Source organism: Saccopteryx leptura, chromosome 2 (genome assembly GCF_036850995.1).
Source record: "Saccopteryx leptura isolate mSacLep1 chromosome 2, mSacLep1_pri_phased_curated, whole genome shotgun sequence".
NCBI classification, from domain to species: domain Eukaryota; kingdom Metazoa; phylum Chordata; class Mammalia; order Chiroptera; family Emballonuridae; genus Saccopteryx; species Saccopteryx leptura.
The window spans coordinates 231,580,920-231,596,233 of record NC_089504.1 but is presented as its reverse complement, the minus strand read 5'-3'; the positions used below and the strand labels follow the sequence as shown (position 1 = coordinate 231,596,233).

General features: G+C 45.1%; 1 pseudogene; it reads left to right on the top strand.

Moving 5' to 3' along the window:
• The first annotated feature begins 1,449 nt into the window (after nucleotides 1-1,449).
• On the top strand, nucleotides 1,450-2,520 carry LOC136391875 (large ribosomal subunit protein eL18 pseudogene; annotated as a pseudogene).
• Nucleotides 2,521-15,314: the final 12,794 nt, after the last annotated feature.

Sequence of the window (15,314 nt, the reverse complement as noted above, 5' to 3'; positions counted from 1 at the left end):
AACATCCAGAGCTCTATGGAAACCTTTTGCCAGAGCTTAAAATTAAATTAAAACAACCTTGTATTAAATCTTAAACAAGAGAGTTCAAAACCAATTAAGTTTATAAAACAATCATGTTTAGTACTCAGTGATAATTTCAAAAATACATTTTGTAATTTTGAAATTCATTTAATTTCAGTAGAAGTGGTTTTTTGTTGGGTTTTTTTTTTGTACTTTTCCGAAGCTGGAAATGGGGAGACAGTCAGACAGACTCCCGCATGCACCCGACCAGGATCCACCCGGCATGCCCACCAGGGGGCGATGCTCTGCCCCTGGGGTGGGGGTCGCTCTGCCAGGATCAGAGCCACTCTAGCGCCCTGGGCAGAGGACAAGGAGCCATCCCCAGCGCCCGGGCCATCTCTGCTCCAATGGAGCCTCGGCTGCGGGAGGGGAAGAGAGAGACAGAGAGGAAGGAAGGGGGGGTGGAGAAGCAAATGGGCGCTTCTCCTATGTGCCCTAGCCGAGAATTGAACCCGGGTCCCCCGCACGCCAGGCCGACGCTCTACCACTGAGCCAACCGGCCAGGGCCAGAAGTGGTTTTTAATATGATCCTACTGGTTTGAATGTTTCTTTAAAGAATTCTGTAGACTCTTAAGAGGCAGAAGAGATAAAGCAAGTAGGGGCAAGGACACAAGTCCTGCCTCTGAATTTCCCTTTTGCTCTGGGTCTCGCATGCCCACACCTGGGAGTCCTCTTGTCCTTCTTGGAAACCCTGCTGTTCTTCCGCGCAACAGTGCAGCCTCATTCGAAAAATTTCTGGGATAGCCCTGTGGAAGAATAAGGCCCAGAGCAGCAGTTCTCAAACTTAAATAGACAAGAATACCTGGGGTGCTTTTTAGAAATACAGACTCTCAGAGACAAATCCACGGAGTCTGTAATTCACCCAGGTAGCCCAGCTGGTTCCGGTGCAGGGGCTCCCCCAGTCCACTGTGGCAGGAGCCATCCATCCAAGGTTACCCGCTTCAGAGCTGGAACTAAGACCCAGGTTTCCTAATGTCCAGCTCAGTGCTCTTCTCACCATATTCCCCCGACTCTTCAACTCCCCAATGTTAAAATACAAACTTCACTATTATAAAAACAACATAGAATCAATCAATAAGGAATGGGTAAATGAAATGTGGTGAATGCATACACTGAATTACGGTATTATGTAGCTTTAAAAAGAGAGGAAATTCTGACACACATTATAACACAGATGAAACTTGAGGACATTATGCTCAGTGAACTAAGCCAGTCACAAAAAAAAGACAAATACTGCTTTATTCCACTTATTTGCGATACTTAGAGTAGTCAGAAGCATAGAGACAAGATAGAACGGTGGTTGATAAGGACTGGAGGAGAGTGGTGAATTGAGAGTTAGTGTTTAATAGGTACAAAGTTTTATTTGGGGAAGATGCAAAAGTTATGGAGATGGATGATGGTGATGGTTACACAACAATGTGAATGGACTTAATGCCACAGAGCTACATGTATACCGAAATTTGGCTAAAATCGTAAAATTTTATGTGTATTTTATCACAATTAAAAAAAGGAATCAATTTTTTTCTGTACTTTAAGCTGATTTCATTTACCATGTTATGGAGGGGAAGACTCATTTAAAAATCATCTGGTTTCTGGATGTGGGCTCTGGACATTAGGTTGATACAGCTGGTTTAATTGTATGCCTTCAGCCACCCCCAGAATGGTCCTGTCTTGCGGTCACTCCCGTGGTGCCATCTCTTGTTGCTACTGTTAAGTTCTGCATCAGCACCTGTTCATGCCCCAGCCTAACATCTGGTAAGGGGTGACAGAGACAACCGTGCTCTGTCGGGCTTGAGGTGCTCTTGTCATGGAGGCTTACCCCATAGGGAAAGGAGAGCAGAAGGAAATGAAGGAAGGGAAAGAGGAGGATGGAAAGAAACTGGAGCAGTGAAAGTGGCCCTGAGCCCATAAGAAATGAAAGCCAGTAAGTGTTAAGATTGAGGACTTGAAGAAGGCACCACCCTGGGAGTCCACATCTACCACAACAAAGACCAAAAGGTTTGGCACAAGGAGCCCAAGAGGCAGGACAGCTACCTAAAGCTGTTGGTCAAGCTATACAGATTTCTGGCCAGGTGAACCAACTCCATCTTCAACCGAGTGGTGCTGAAGAGGTTGCTCACGAGTCGCACCAACCGGCCGCCTCTGTCCCTTTCCTGGATGGTCCTGAAGATGAAGCTTTCTGGCTGGGAGGGCAAAACCATTGTGGTTGTTGGGACTATAACCAATGACGTGCATGTCCAGGAGGTGTCCAAACTGAAGGTGTGTGCACTCCCTGTGAGCAGCCACACCTGGAGCCATATCCTCAAGGCTGGGGGCAAGATCCTCACCTTCGACCAGCTGGCCCTAAACTCCCCCAAGGGCCATGGCACCGTCCTGCTTTCTGGTCCTTGCAAGGGCAGAGAAGTGTACAGGCATTTCAGCAAGGCCCCAGGAACCCCCCACAGCCACACCAAACCCTAGTTAAGTTCAAGCATGCAAGAGGCCATGGGCCAGCTCAGGCTACAAAAGTAACCCCAGATCCTACCTTGTTATTAAAAAGATTGTGGATGCTGGAGGGAAAAGATAAAAAACTTTATTGTGGCTCATTTTCTAGAACAATTATAGCATTGCAAGGTCCTAGAAATATGGACAGACCCATTTGAAGATAGTGCAGCACAGAATGGAAATAACTGGAAACCAGGCTTCCTCCTGATGTCGGAATGTCCCATCACCGAGACATTATAAGAAAGAGCAACACCACAAGCAGGCCAACAATCCACGCTTTAAGTTCTAGGTCGAAGCTGGGAACCCAAATTTTATGCTTAGTCGAAAAAGGGGGCAGGAATTGCCGTGAGCAAGAAAGGAGAGTGAGGAAAGAGCAAAAAAGAAACGAGAGGTCAGTGCTAGCTTTCAAAACTGACAGTGTGATGGGTTTTCTTTCTCTGCTCTGAGAAGTTTATCTGGTGGTTGTAAGTTCACGGTGTTGGGCAAATTTCCCAACGTTTGGGGAAGTTACTCATGAGGAAGAAGCCAGCTCCAGACAGCTCGTTGGGAAATGTGGGGAGTCAGTGCCTGGGTGGTTTTCATACTAATCCAGGATTTATTAAAAAAACTCAGAAAGCAAGCAGCAGAGAGGGTTTCTTAAAACGAGACTTTTTATAATGAGAGTCATTGGCATTTTGATAGAAAGGAAAGTTTCTCTGGTCTGAAGGGGATGGCAGACCCCAGGAGGCTGGGGAGAGGTGGGATGACTTTTGCGAGTGCCCTGGCAGCCGCGAGGAACTCCCACAGTGGCAGAATCATTCCTTTCTGAGCCCCCTCCCTAACAGGGAACAAAGTTTTCAATGGCAGTTGGGAGGAATTGGACGGGATGATCTAATAGAGCTAACTTTTTCCTCTCAAAATGGTATGATGTGGCATCAGCATCTCTGCCAGATTCTGATGCTACTCGGGGGAAGTGAAACGCAGGTGGACTGCATTTATAACATCGACTTCTTCCAAAGTTGTCTGGGAATTAAATCGTTTTCAGTCTACAAAAATAGTTAAAGGAGCCCTACTTGAAATCTTTTGTAAATCTAAATATGCTTCTGGAAAGGTGAGTAAACACTTTGGAAAATAATTTTGCTCATAGCTCTGAATTTTTACTTGTGTTCTTTGCTGCTGGAACGTTTAGGATGCTATGATGTTGTAGTTTGGAATAGATTAATCATCTGTCACTACCCATCTCCGTTTCCCAGAATGTTATATCAAACAGATTGGCTTAGTGTGAAAAAAAATCAATAATTTTACAGATTCCTTGGGACTTTATAATACTTCACCAAACTTTTCTTTAACCCCCCCCCAAATATATATATAAATTTTTAAATTTCCAAACATATTAGAAGACCACATCATCTGGCCCTTGAACACAGCTTAGGCTGAAGTTTTAATGAAGGGCATATGTGATGCTCATTTTCACTGGCCAACTGAATCTACATACCTTGTAGGGTGTGGGTTCTGTGCAAGGCACAGGCTGGGCTGTGCCATTCAGAAAGTCTGCCCAGGCAGCAGCGACAAGCCCTGAGGAAGGATAGGGTTAATGAATTCCACAGGGACTCAGCGCAGAGAGACCTGGAATGGTGTAGGGTAGCTTCATAGAGGTGGTGACTTTCAAGCTAGACGAGGGGAGGTCAGGATTTGGATTGTCAGGGTCAAGTAGAAAGCATTTCATACCAGAAGGAACAGAGGAGTGACTGCTCAGAGATGTGAGGATGGAGGAGCATTTGGGGATAGAAAATGGATGGATGTGGCAGGGTTGACAGAAAAGAGAGGAGGGCAGATGGCAGATCTTAGAAAAGTTCCCCCCAAAATTATGAATTAAAGGTTTGTAAACACTTATGAGAGAATAATAATTTTTAGGAGTCACTAAATATGGATTCATTAGCAACTAGTCATTTACTATTTTTATAAGGTTACTACCTGGAAAACTAGAGGGTGTTGTTAAGGGGATTCTTGCCATTGGCTGGGAATTTGTATGGTCCTGGAGTTGAATGGAAGGCCTTGCAGTCTACTGTGCATCTCAATTTCAGCAAAGCATCAGTAGGTTCAGTGAGATTCTTGTTAAGAGTGTGGTTTGTATGAGTAAACACTCATCCCCAAAGAGAGTTGATGGTGGATTAATGGTAGTATGAGGATGGACTTCAGTATTGATGGGGGCTCTATCTTTGGCCTATTTCTTCTTTTTAAAAAATTTTATTTATTGATTTTAGCAAGAGAAGAAGGGGGAGGGGTGGGGAATATCGATCTGTTCCTGTATGTGCCCTCAGGATTGAATCAGCAACCTCTGTGCTTCAGGACAACGCTCTAACCAACCAAGCTATCCAGCCAGCCAGAGCATGGCCCATTTCTTTTTTCCATCTTTAGTGATGTTTGCCAATGACATAAAGAAACACACAAGATGCATCTATCAGAGTTTTGCATAATACAATACTTGAAGGGGAAAATCAATGTATTAGTTGATACATCAAAAAAATGTTTTTGGGGCTAAAAAAAACAACCAGCTGAAACATAATAGGTATAAATATGAAATATTGTATTTAGGGTCAAAAAATCAACTTTTCATGTAGCAGATGGAAAAATATGTCTCAGCCTCAGTCTATGTGAAAAGTGACCTGGGACTTTTAGTTGGCCACAAATTACCTAAAATGTGATGTGCTTGGCAGAAAAGACTTTTTAGTAAGCATATAGTGTCCATATATCCCTTAATTCAACAAATCTTTATTTAGCCTCCAATGTCAGGCACTGGGTTGGCCAGTGAACACACCAGAGAACAAGACAAAGTCCCTGCCCTCATGCAGCCTGTAGTTTATTAGGGAAAAGAAACACACACACACACACACACACACACACACACACAATCACTAAAATATGGCAGAGCACAAATGAAGGCTGGAAAGAGAGTGATGAGGGGTTCACTTTTCCTGTGTTGGTAAGGGCAGTCGAGCTTTAGGAAGGAGAGGCAGAAAGGCAGAACATTTCAGGCAGTACAGGGAATGCACTGGCCGTGAATGCATTAGGAGTTGATGTGTTCCTGGGACGGAAAGATCAATGAGGCTTGTCCATATTTATGCCTACCAACATCCATTCTCTCATCTGCCATGGTATTGGGGTACTACATTTCCCAGCCTCCCTTGCAGTTGAAAATGACCGTGGGACTGAGTTCTCACTAGTGAGATGCTAACAAATAATTGTGTTGGGAGTTGGGGGCCCTTAAGAGATCATCAGCACACGCCCCTCGTCACACTCCTCTTTTCTTGCTGACTGTATCCGGATTGGCAACAACCCAGCTTGGATGGGTGAACACACTACGGAATATTGAATCCCCAGTAGAAGGGCCTGGGTCCCTGAATGACTGCAGAGGACAGGGGCTCAGCTGGATCACTCACCTTGACAGTTACTCGAGAGAGAAAAAAACATCCTACGTTCTTTAAGCCACTAAAATATTGTCACATCTCTTACCTAGCCTAACTGTTACAGAAGCAAAGGAGATACTAGCTCTACCAATTGGTCTGCATTTAGAACATTGCTTTCAAGGGGTTACTTTTTAAAAAGAGACACTGACCATTTGAAGCATGTTCAGTGAAAGGTAAGGACAACAACATTTAGGAATCTGAAAACCAAGTCAATGGAAGTCTGTTAAGGACACTGCAATTGTTTAGCCTGGAAAAGAGATTTCTCAGGGGTGGCCTGATGGCGGTCTTCAAACACCGAGGAAGCTGGAGGGAGCTGAATTGGAGTGACTCCTGCAGGACCTGGGGAAGTTGGGGTTTGTGATGGAGCAGATTCTGATTCAACACAGGGGAGACATTTCTAACAATTAGGGGTGATTTGAAAGCATCAGAGGCTTCTCCCTGCCACTGTGTCCAAACAAAGACCTTCTGCTCACTTATAAGGTGATATTTACAGGGCAATTGTGACATCATTGTGGAGGTTCTAGCGAATTCAAGATTTTGGGTAGGAGGGGTAGACTACACAGGTTGAAGCCAGGTCATAACAGGAATTGAATGTCAGTGTGGATCGAATCTTAGAGGTAAGGTTTCTGAGCAGAGTAGCAACATAACCAAAGCAAGGACATTGCTTTGGCCAACATAGGAGGATGAAATCCTGATTTTCCCAGCCCATGTTAGTTAACTGGTGTTTACAGTCTCTGAACCAATAGTGATTTAAGGAAAGCCAAGAGTAAAGAACATCGATCTTCATTACTTTATTCTTGTATAATGAAAAAAATATTTGGGAGCTAGCATTTTTTAAAACTTATCTTCCAAGATAAATAATCATTTTAGTTCAAAAAACTCAAAGTACTTTACACCCTAGTATCATTCAGGCTTGTCACATATCTAAGCTTCCATGTTAGGGCAAGACTGTCGAACCTCCTCTCTCAGATAAGGAGAGGGACTCAACAAAGAGGACCAGTAAGTGGTTCAAGGTCATGGTGAGTCAGTGGAAAGGCAGGCTACTTGATTGAGTTTTCTAATACTGCCCCAACCATGCTACAAGGGTGCCCTCAACCAGGAATAGCTCCCATAAACCAGAAAAACCAACCTGAACCAACAGTCTTTCCAGAATCGGAAATTTCCTGAGACTTTTCAAGTGTAACCAACTTCATTTTGCAAATGAGAAGAGAGAGGCTTAGTGAGGTCACACAGGCAAAAGCCTAGTTATGACTTGAACCCAGTTCCCTAGTGCTAGACCTTACCACTCCACCTACCCATACGATGGGAGGCCCAGGAACACCCCACACATAATTACTTGGAACAACGAGGCCATCATCGTGAGCTCCACTGTCTGGAAATACAAAGGCTCATATTGGCTTTGGCCACCAAAGAAAGGAAACATTCTGCAATCCTTGAAAATGCACAGCTGAGGGGGGTGGGGAGAATTGTTTGAGCCTTGTACTACAAAGTCAAAAGGGAAAACATGTGTTTCACATTTGTCTTGGGATGGGAAAGAAAAACTTTTCCTTTCACTTAATCTCAGTTTAAACAAACAGAGAGACTGCCCTTTTTGTAAACTCACCAAACGTCAAATATTGTTCACCAGCGTGGCATCAGCTTACTAAGCCACTACAGAGCCACTTTCCTCACGTAAGGCCCTCAATCAGAAGGCACTTCAGCTTCAAGAGGGGCGACTAAAATAATACACATTTCCTCTGATGAACTGGACAGGAGTCAGCTGATGGAGTCAGATTTCCAAATCTATAACCTCCAGTTTCAGCCAGAGACCCGAGGCAATACAGCTTCAGTCATGACTCAGGATTTTGGGAGTGAAAGCAAGCACGTCAAGTGATGTAAGAAAATTTCCCCATTCCCCCATCCCACTGTTGTCCTCCTCCCTCGGGAATTCAGTCTGTGAGTGTGGGGTGGGGGGAGGGGTTGCTTTGTCACCGGGTGCCCAGGTGCTCAGCACACCTCGCGTGACCATTGCGGTGGCCAGCATCAGCGCTTGACAAAGGAAGTACTCCGTTACAATTGCTTTCCTGTTGGCCTGCGCGCTCAGATAATTGCTCTGCAATGTGTGTGAGAACCTCATAAAGTAAATCAAGAAACAGAAGGGCCAGGTCTGGGCTAAAGGGAAGTGTCAAGTGGGGGAGGCCAGTGATGCAAGCCTACCTTTGAAGTCACTTTGTTTGTGAAGAGTCTGCTGTGTTCTCTCTTAAGGAAACTCCACTGGAATGAGTTTTCTGTGCATGTGGGGTTTAGGGCTATTGTTTTTGGCTCCGGTTTTCACCTCAAGCCCTAGCTAGGACATGTATAAATCCCATAACAACAGCCTGACATGAAATTGCTCACCCTCTCATTACATCAGGGGACTTTTACTCAGGCGATTTTGAATGCCTCATTGTTTAATAGGACAGGAAGTTTACTCTTGGTGTAAATGAGGAATCTTTATTTTTTTTCCTCCTTACCTCCTTGGAAGATTTTTACAGAGGCCTGCCTTGTCGGCCCTAGTCTGGCTGCTTCCATGAGAGCAGCTGCAACCGCAGTGCTGCCCAGGCTCCTTCTCAGAACATGGTTTTCTGCAGACCAGAGTTTTAGGCAGGCTTTTCCCTGGAGGTGATGCTCAGATAGGGAAGGGCTGGATGTTCTGAAAAAGGTTGGATTTTCTCTTTTCAGTTTCTTTAATTCTGATCTGGACCCATGTTTGTTTCTTACACACACAAACAGAAGCCTCATCCCCAAACCTTCTTAGGATGCTTTTTTACTTGGGATACATCATATGGTGCCCAGCTCACACTAGGAACATCAGGCTAGGACTCTAGTCAGAATGTGTCTAACTGGCTATAGGAAGAAGATGCACAATTCAGAAACATGACCCTCCCCTCCACTGGATCAAATTCCTGAGAAAGATAGAAATTTCTCGAAAAAGCCTTGCAGGCTTCCCCCATCTCATGACATACTCTGTAGGAAGACTCTTCTTAAAAGGCACACGAAGAATCCTTTCAACCTTTTGCTGATGGCCCCAGTCAAGAGACTGGCTGAGAGAGACCCTCAGGAAAGAAAGAGTTCACACACACAACTACTTTTAGTCAGAGGAAATCAGATAAGGGCAATGATGAGGTAAATGACAGAGACACTGACCTTGTAGGGTAAGTAAGCCCTAGTTTTTTTATTTCTATATTTCCAGAATCATTTTTTCTTATATAGCGACAAAGACATCAACAATGGGTTAAAAAGAAAAAAAAAGTCAAGCACTGTACGTAGTCCTCAACATGTCACCAAAACTCACGATGGCACCTGACAACATATATACTAAATACATATTTCTTTTTGTTTAATTATATTATTTAATATATTGCCTGACCAGTGGTGGTGCAGTGGATAAAGAGTCAACCTGGGACATTGAAGACCCAGGTTCGAAACCCCGAGCTTGCCAGCTTGAGCACAGGCTCACCAGCTTGAGCGTGGGGTCACTGGCTTAAGTGTGGGATCATCAACATGATCCCATGGTCACTGGCTTAAGCCCAAAGGTTTGCTGGCTTGAAGCCCAAGGTCGCTGGCTTGAGCCCAAGGTCGCTGGCTTGAGCAAGGGGTTACTGGCTTGGCTGGAGTCCCCAGGTCAAGGCACATATAAGAAGCAATCAATGAACAACTAAAAGTGATGCAACTACGAATGATGCTTCTTATCTCTCTTCCTCTCTCTCTCTCTCTCTCTCCCTCTCTCCCTCTCTCTCCCTCTCTCTCCCTCTCTCTCAAAAATAAATAAATAAATAAATTGAAATATTGACCAGGATTTTTATGTGTACATGTGTGCATGCGCTTTCACTTGCACCAGGTAAAGTACAATTAAGCAAGAAGCAGCAACCTCATTCCTGTCTTAAGCTCTGTTCTCAGACCTGCTTTCACATTAGAATCACCTGCAGAGCTTTAGTCATGAGACACTCACCCAGAGATTCTGATTTAATTGGGCTGTGCTGGGATCTGAGCAAAGATTTTTTTAAAAAGTTCCCCAAGTCATTATAATGTGCCTCCAGAGTCACCATCCACTGAAGTAGGCCAGCCCCCTAACTGGTCCACAAGATCAGCCACACCCGCCAGCTCCTTGCACAACCCTCTTCTCTGGCATTTGTCTCCTCTCCCTGGTCCGAACCCTGGCTTCACTCCAGGCTTCAGCATTTGGGATCTGGCCTCCCCCGTGACCATCACCGTGGCAAAAAGTTCTCCTGAAAATGCCCTTGAGTATAGTTTAACATTCTAAGTCACAATAACAATGATTATTTGTAACATATTCAACCACTCTTATGTAATGAAGTGAGAAACACCAAGCTATATTCAGTGACACTGGACTGCCTGGCTGGGCCCTCTCTCAGTGAGTGTGCGTCCCAGCTTCACAAGGGACCAGTGCAAATTCACCCTGTGTGAGGCACAACTACCTGTCAAGAACTTCCAGGGCCCTGGGCCTGACACAGAGCCTGGCACATCATAGAGGCTCAGCGAACTTCTGATGAAACTGAGAATATTAAGTCTGTAAATTCAGGGTGTTTCCCCAACCTAATTTGGTTCTGGAAATTCAAACAACTGGATTGAGAAAAAGATGTCCTGGTGATTACAAAACCCCCTCTCAGAGAACACAGTGAGTAGCAGAACTAGCCAAGGAAATGCAGCAGCTATCAGCAGATATGCATATCCACTAACCCTCCCTGCTTCTCCCACCTCGAAGCTCTTCCTGGGGAACAGCGTTTAGTGTCACTGCAGAAGCAGGACTCAGCTCAGGGGCTTCCTTCCCACTGAGAAAGCAACTTAGTTGATGGCGTTATAAACCCCTCTGGGTGGGGATGATGCTCCATGCCATCGCTTGTAAGTGGGGATGTTCTTTTACCTGTGTAAGCACCCAAGTGCCCCAAATTCTCAACATTGCCATTTTGTCTTCTTTGAGCCCTGTCTCTCCCATCTCACTCTACTTTGAGATCGTTTCTGGAAGGGGATAACAGACATTGAACCAGCATCTGTTGGTTTTGGTATTATTTTGTATCATACGCTTGAGTATTTTTAGTTAGTAATATTTTCTAATGTCTGGTCTAATAGGATTCTCCCAACCCCCACCACACCCTCTTTTTCCAGAATTGTCTTTGTCGTTTTCTTTCATTTATTAAATATGGATGTGTTTCTTTTTAAAAAAAATTACTGAATCCTCTGGGGTTTTGATTGGAATCACAGTGGAGTAACAAATTAATCCGAGGCTAAAAAATTTTTCTAAATTGAATTTTTCCACTTGGTAACACCTATTTTATTCGAATCTCTTAAATTTTCCCCATATAATTGTGTAGCGTTCTTTATCAAGGTCCCACACAGGTTTAAGGGAAGTGGTTTATGGCTTCAGGTGTTAATGTGAGTGGAACATCATGATTAGGATTCTCAGCTTACTAGCATATGAGAGTGCCTTTACCTCGGTGTGTTTAAATTATGTCCAGTCATTTTTCTAAATACTTCTACTATTAATTTCAATAGTTTTCGATGGTCCCTTTAAATTTTTTAAGGTTAAACCACAGAGTCACCAAGAGCGATATTTTGTAGCAATGTACAAGTCAAGGGGAGCAGTGGTCCTGGGTGTTACTGTCCTGGGCTGTCATGACACAACGCCACAAACTGAACAAGCTACAGCTAGAATTTTGGGTCCAACTCATGAACTAAATTTCAAGATGTCCATTGAAAACATTGTTCCTATTTGTATGATATGAAGAATGGTTCTGGAAACGGTTAGGTTGCCAAAGGAGAGACGCACAAGGCCTGGTGAATTTTATAAGTTTACAGGGGGTCCTTGGGTTATGACAGTCTCTACATAGGACATTTCAAGTTTACGATGCTCATTTCCATAAAAACTTATAAAAATTGAGACATGAGTGTTTCAGCTTACGCCATTAGCATTGTACTTATGGACTACGTGGGCAAACTAGTTTGGTTGTGCACAATGGAGGAATACAAAGCCTGAGTGAGGGAGTGGCGTTCCCCAGTACGCTTACCTATGCCATTTTGGACTGTTAAAAGTGCAAGTGCTCTGTTTATGTTGCTTTGTTTGGCAACTTTTTGGCCCTTATCACAGCTCCTAAACTGTGTTAGGATAGATAAGTGACTTAGGCTAGGGTGTGTTTCGACTTACACACCAAAATTTGGGTTACATCACTGTCGTAGGAACGGAACTGTGTCGTAACCCAAGGACTCCCTGTATTTACGCATCTGCAACAGATGGGCTGAGACCCTAGTGACGTCAGCAACAAGAGGATGGAAAGTCTCAGCGTTCATAGGACTGAGTTTGGGTGTATTTCTCACCGCAGGGGAAAACCTCTGTTACTTGTGGCGGTTGAAATGATGGGGGAGGGAAGGGAAGGTGGTGCTAAGTAAAGAATGTTTGGATATGTGATGGGGGATGACTGTCAGGATGCCCCAGGGTCGTGGGGAGGTAAAATATCAATCAGGATGGGAACAGCCCTGGTCCCGGGCCACCTAAACTTTAACCTAGCTAGTTGAGGCTATTGGTAAGGGGCTCAGGACCCAAACCTAACAGGAACTACCTTCAACTTGGATCCAGGAGGCATTTAGAGGACTGCAGTGTGCTTAGTTACAGGGCTTTCATGGTACAACTAATCTGTGTTGCTCAAGAGGGTGACATTTAGAGGGAAGCAAATTTTGGCTCAATGTAATTTGACTCAAGGATCCAAGGGAATCTCTGAATTAAGGCTGTCTACCTGCAGCAATAGCAAGTTACCTCATCCTGTCCCCAGATGATAAATTTGTACCAAGGGCTATGAGGCGCCAGGCAGCAGGCACCAGGCCAGGCACAGGCCCCAGAGAGATACGTGTCTTTCCCCCAGGAAGCTTACATTCTAGTGGGGTGGGCGTGATGCTTGACAAGGAGACATTCTCTATAGAGAGGATGTGGCCAGATGACCACTGTGTGCCCTCAGAGCTGAGGCACTATGGCCTTTATGATCCCTGAGAGGTGAAATGTGAAGGAAAGTGGGGGTTTGGGAGTGGAATGAATTTAAGAAAAAAAAAGGGGGTTACATGAACACAGAGGTGCTTTCCCCAGCAGGACACACACGGAAAAGCAGGCTCCCTCTTACTATCATGCATGGCTGCCCACAGAGGAGAACGTTTATCTGCAGGAGCCTGAGGCTTCACTCTCCTGCTTCCCATTAGAGCGTTCTCAGCCTTACCCCACCCACCCTGAGGAACAGACGCTCAACAAACAAACAGCCCAGACCCACTGGGGTGGCTCGGGCTTGAGCCACCTCAGTGGGGAAACCAAATCCCTCTTCCCCATCTCAGCAGACAAAACAGCCTCGGCTCTAGGTGTTTCCCCTTCTGCATGGGACACCCAGCCAGGGAAAGCAAAGTGAGAAGCTCTAAATCAAGTGTTTTCAGCAGAACCAGGCCCGGGGGTGGAAGGGAGAGGCCTGTGCTCTCAGTGGCTGTTCCTCCTTAATGAGCCAAAACACAGCTGGTGCCAGGGAAGTTAATCTGCCCTGAGATAGGGACAAGCCACGCCCTTACGTGGAGAGGGAGCACGGGCTCAGGGCACCGTGAGCCCCAGGAAGCTGGGCCTGCAGATCCCGCTCATGGCCAAGGTAAACCTCAGCCCGTGATGCCCAGCAGGGAGCAGCTCCAGTCTCCAGGAAAGGAAACCCCCTCTTTGCTTGAATGCTGCCCTTTGACCATGTGAAAAGATAAATACACTTTTTAAAAAGATCTGTCGTTGGTGCTGGGAAACGCCTGGTACTCAACACCAAGGAGGTCTCTCGAAACAAAGAATCCATCTGGTGATGATCAGTGTTCCCGCCCCACCATTCATCCGCATCCTGCTTCCCGACGCATGCGCACACATCCTCACTTGTGAGTTCGTGCACACGTATCAGTACACAGCCTCATACATATCTGAATGTATACACACCTGGGCACACACATTGGTGTGCATGCATTCACCCTGTTTCACCATTCCGTGCATATAACCCTCACGTCCTCACACATGTTCATAAACACATGCATATGCCTTCACAACATGTATACACATATTCTCACACATATGCATCCTCACACAAACATACACACACACAAACACTGTACACACTTCCATACACAAACACAGACCCTCAGTCTCATGCATGTATGCACCTATGTATATTTATGTAAGATGATAAATACACTAAAAAGATCTGTAACATGAAGGGATTAAGCACAAAATTATACACATATCATGTATATGTGTAAAACGCATAGACAGACAACAGTGTGGTGCTAGCCAGAGGGGAAGGTGGTGGGGGTGCATGGGGGCGGGCAAAGCAGAGGAAAATGGGGACAGAAAGAGGAGAGAGGCTTCGCTTGGGGCGATGGGCGCAGGATGCAGTGTGCAGATGATGTTTTGTTGAGTTGTACACTTGAAATCTGTATGATTTTGTCAACCAACGCCACCCCAATAAATTCAATAAAAATAAATAAATAATAATAAAAAGATCTGTAATAGGTGCTTGGGAAATGTCTGATACTCAACACCAAGAAGGTCTCTTTAAATAAAGAATTCTCATGCACAAGCATGCACATCCTTACACATAAGTGCACCTTAACGTACAAACACACATGCAAGTACACGTTCTCATGCCACAACATATCCTTGCACATGTGCACACATAGGTACACATGCTTATGTGCATCTTCAAACACAAACATACACATCCTTACATAAACATGCACCCTTCTACCTTCACACATGAATGCACACTGCACACACACTTTTTTGGATTTGATTTGACACTCTCCTCTGAGATGAGGCAAGGCCAGTGACCTGCTTACTGGGCCAGCTTTCAATTTGAAGCTTATGGCCTAGGATCCAGGTTGGCAGATGGGTCAGAACCCAGGCCATGCGCAGACTGTGTGGGCAAGCTTCTGACATCTGTCTGTCATGGATAAAGCCGGGCTTTTGGAGTTGGGCCAAGTTGGGCCAAAAATGGTCATCTCAGTAGCTCAGTGACCTTGGACAAGTTACATGGCTTCTCTGAGTCTTAGTTCCTCACCCAAAAAGGCGGGGGGCTAATATCACCTACTTCATGGGGTTGGTAAGATCCAGAATAACAGGTGAAGCGGGAATGCAGGATAGGTGTGCCGGAGAGAGCTTGTTCTATTTTGCTGCCTGTGGTCACCAGAACTCTGCAGGCCACCATTTCCCAGGGCCGTGGGCATGTGCGGGACAGAGCTAATGAAATCCAAGTGTGAAACACTAAAGGCAGTTCCTGTTGTTACTGGTAAAAG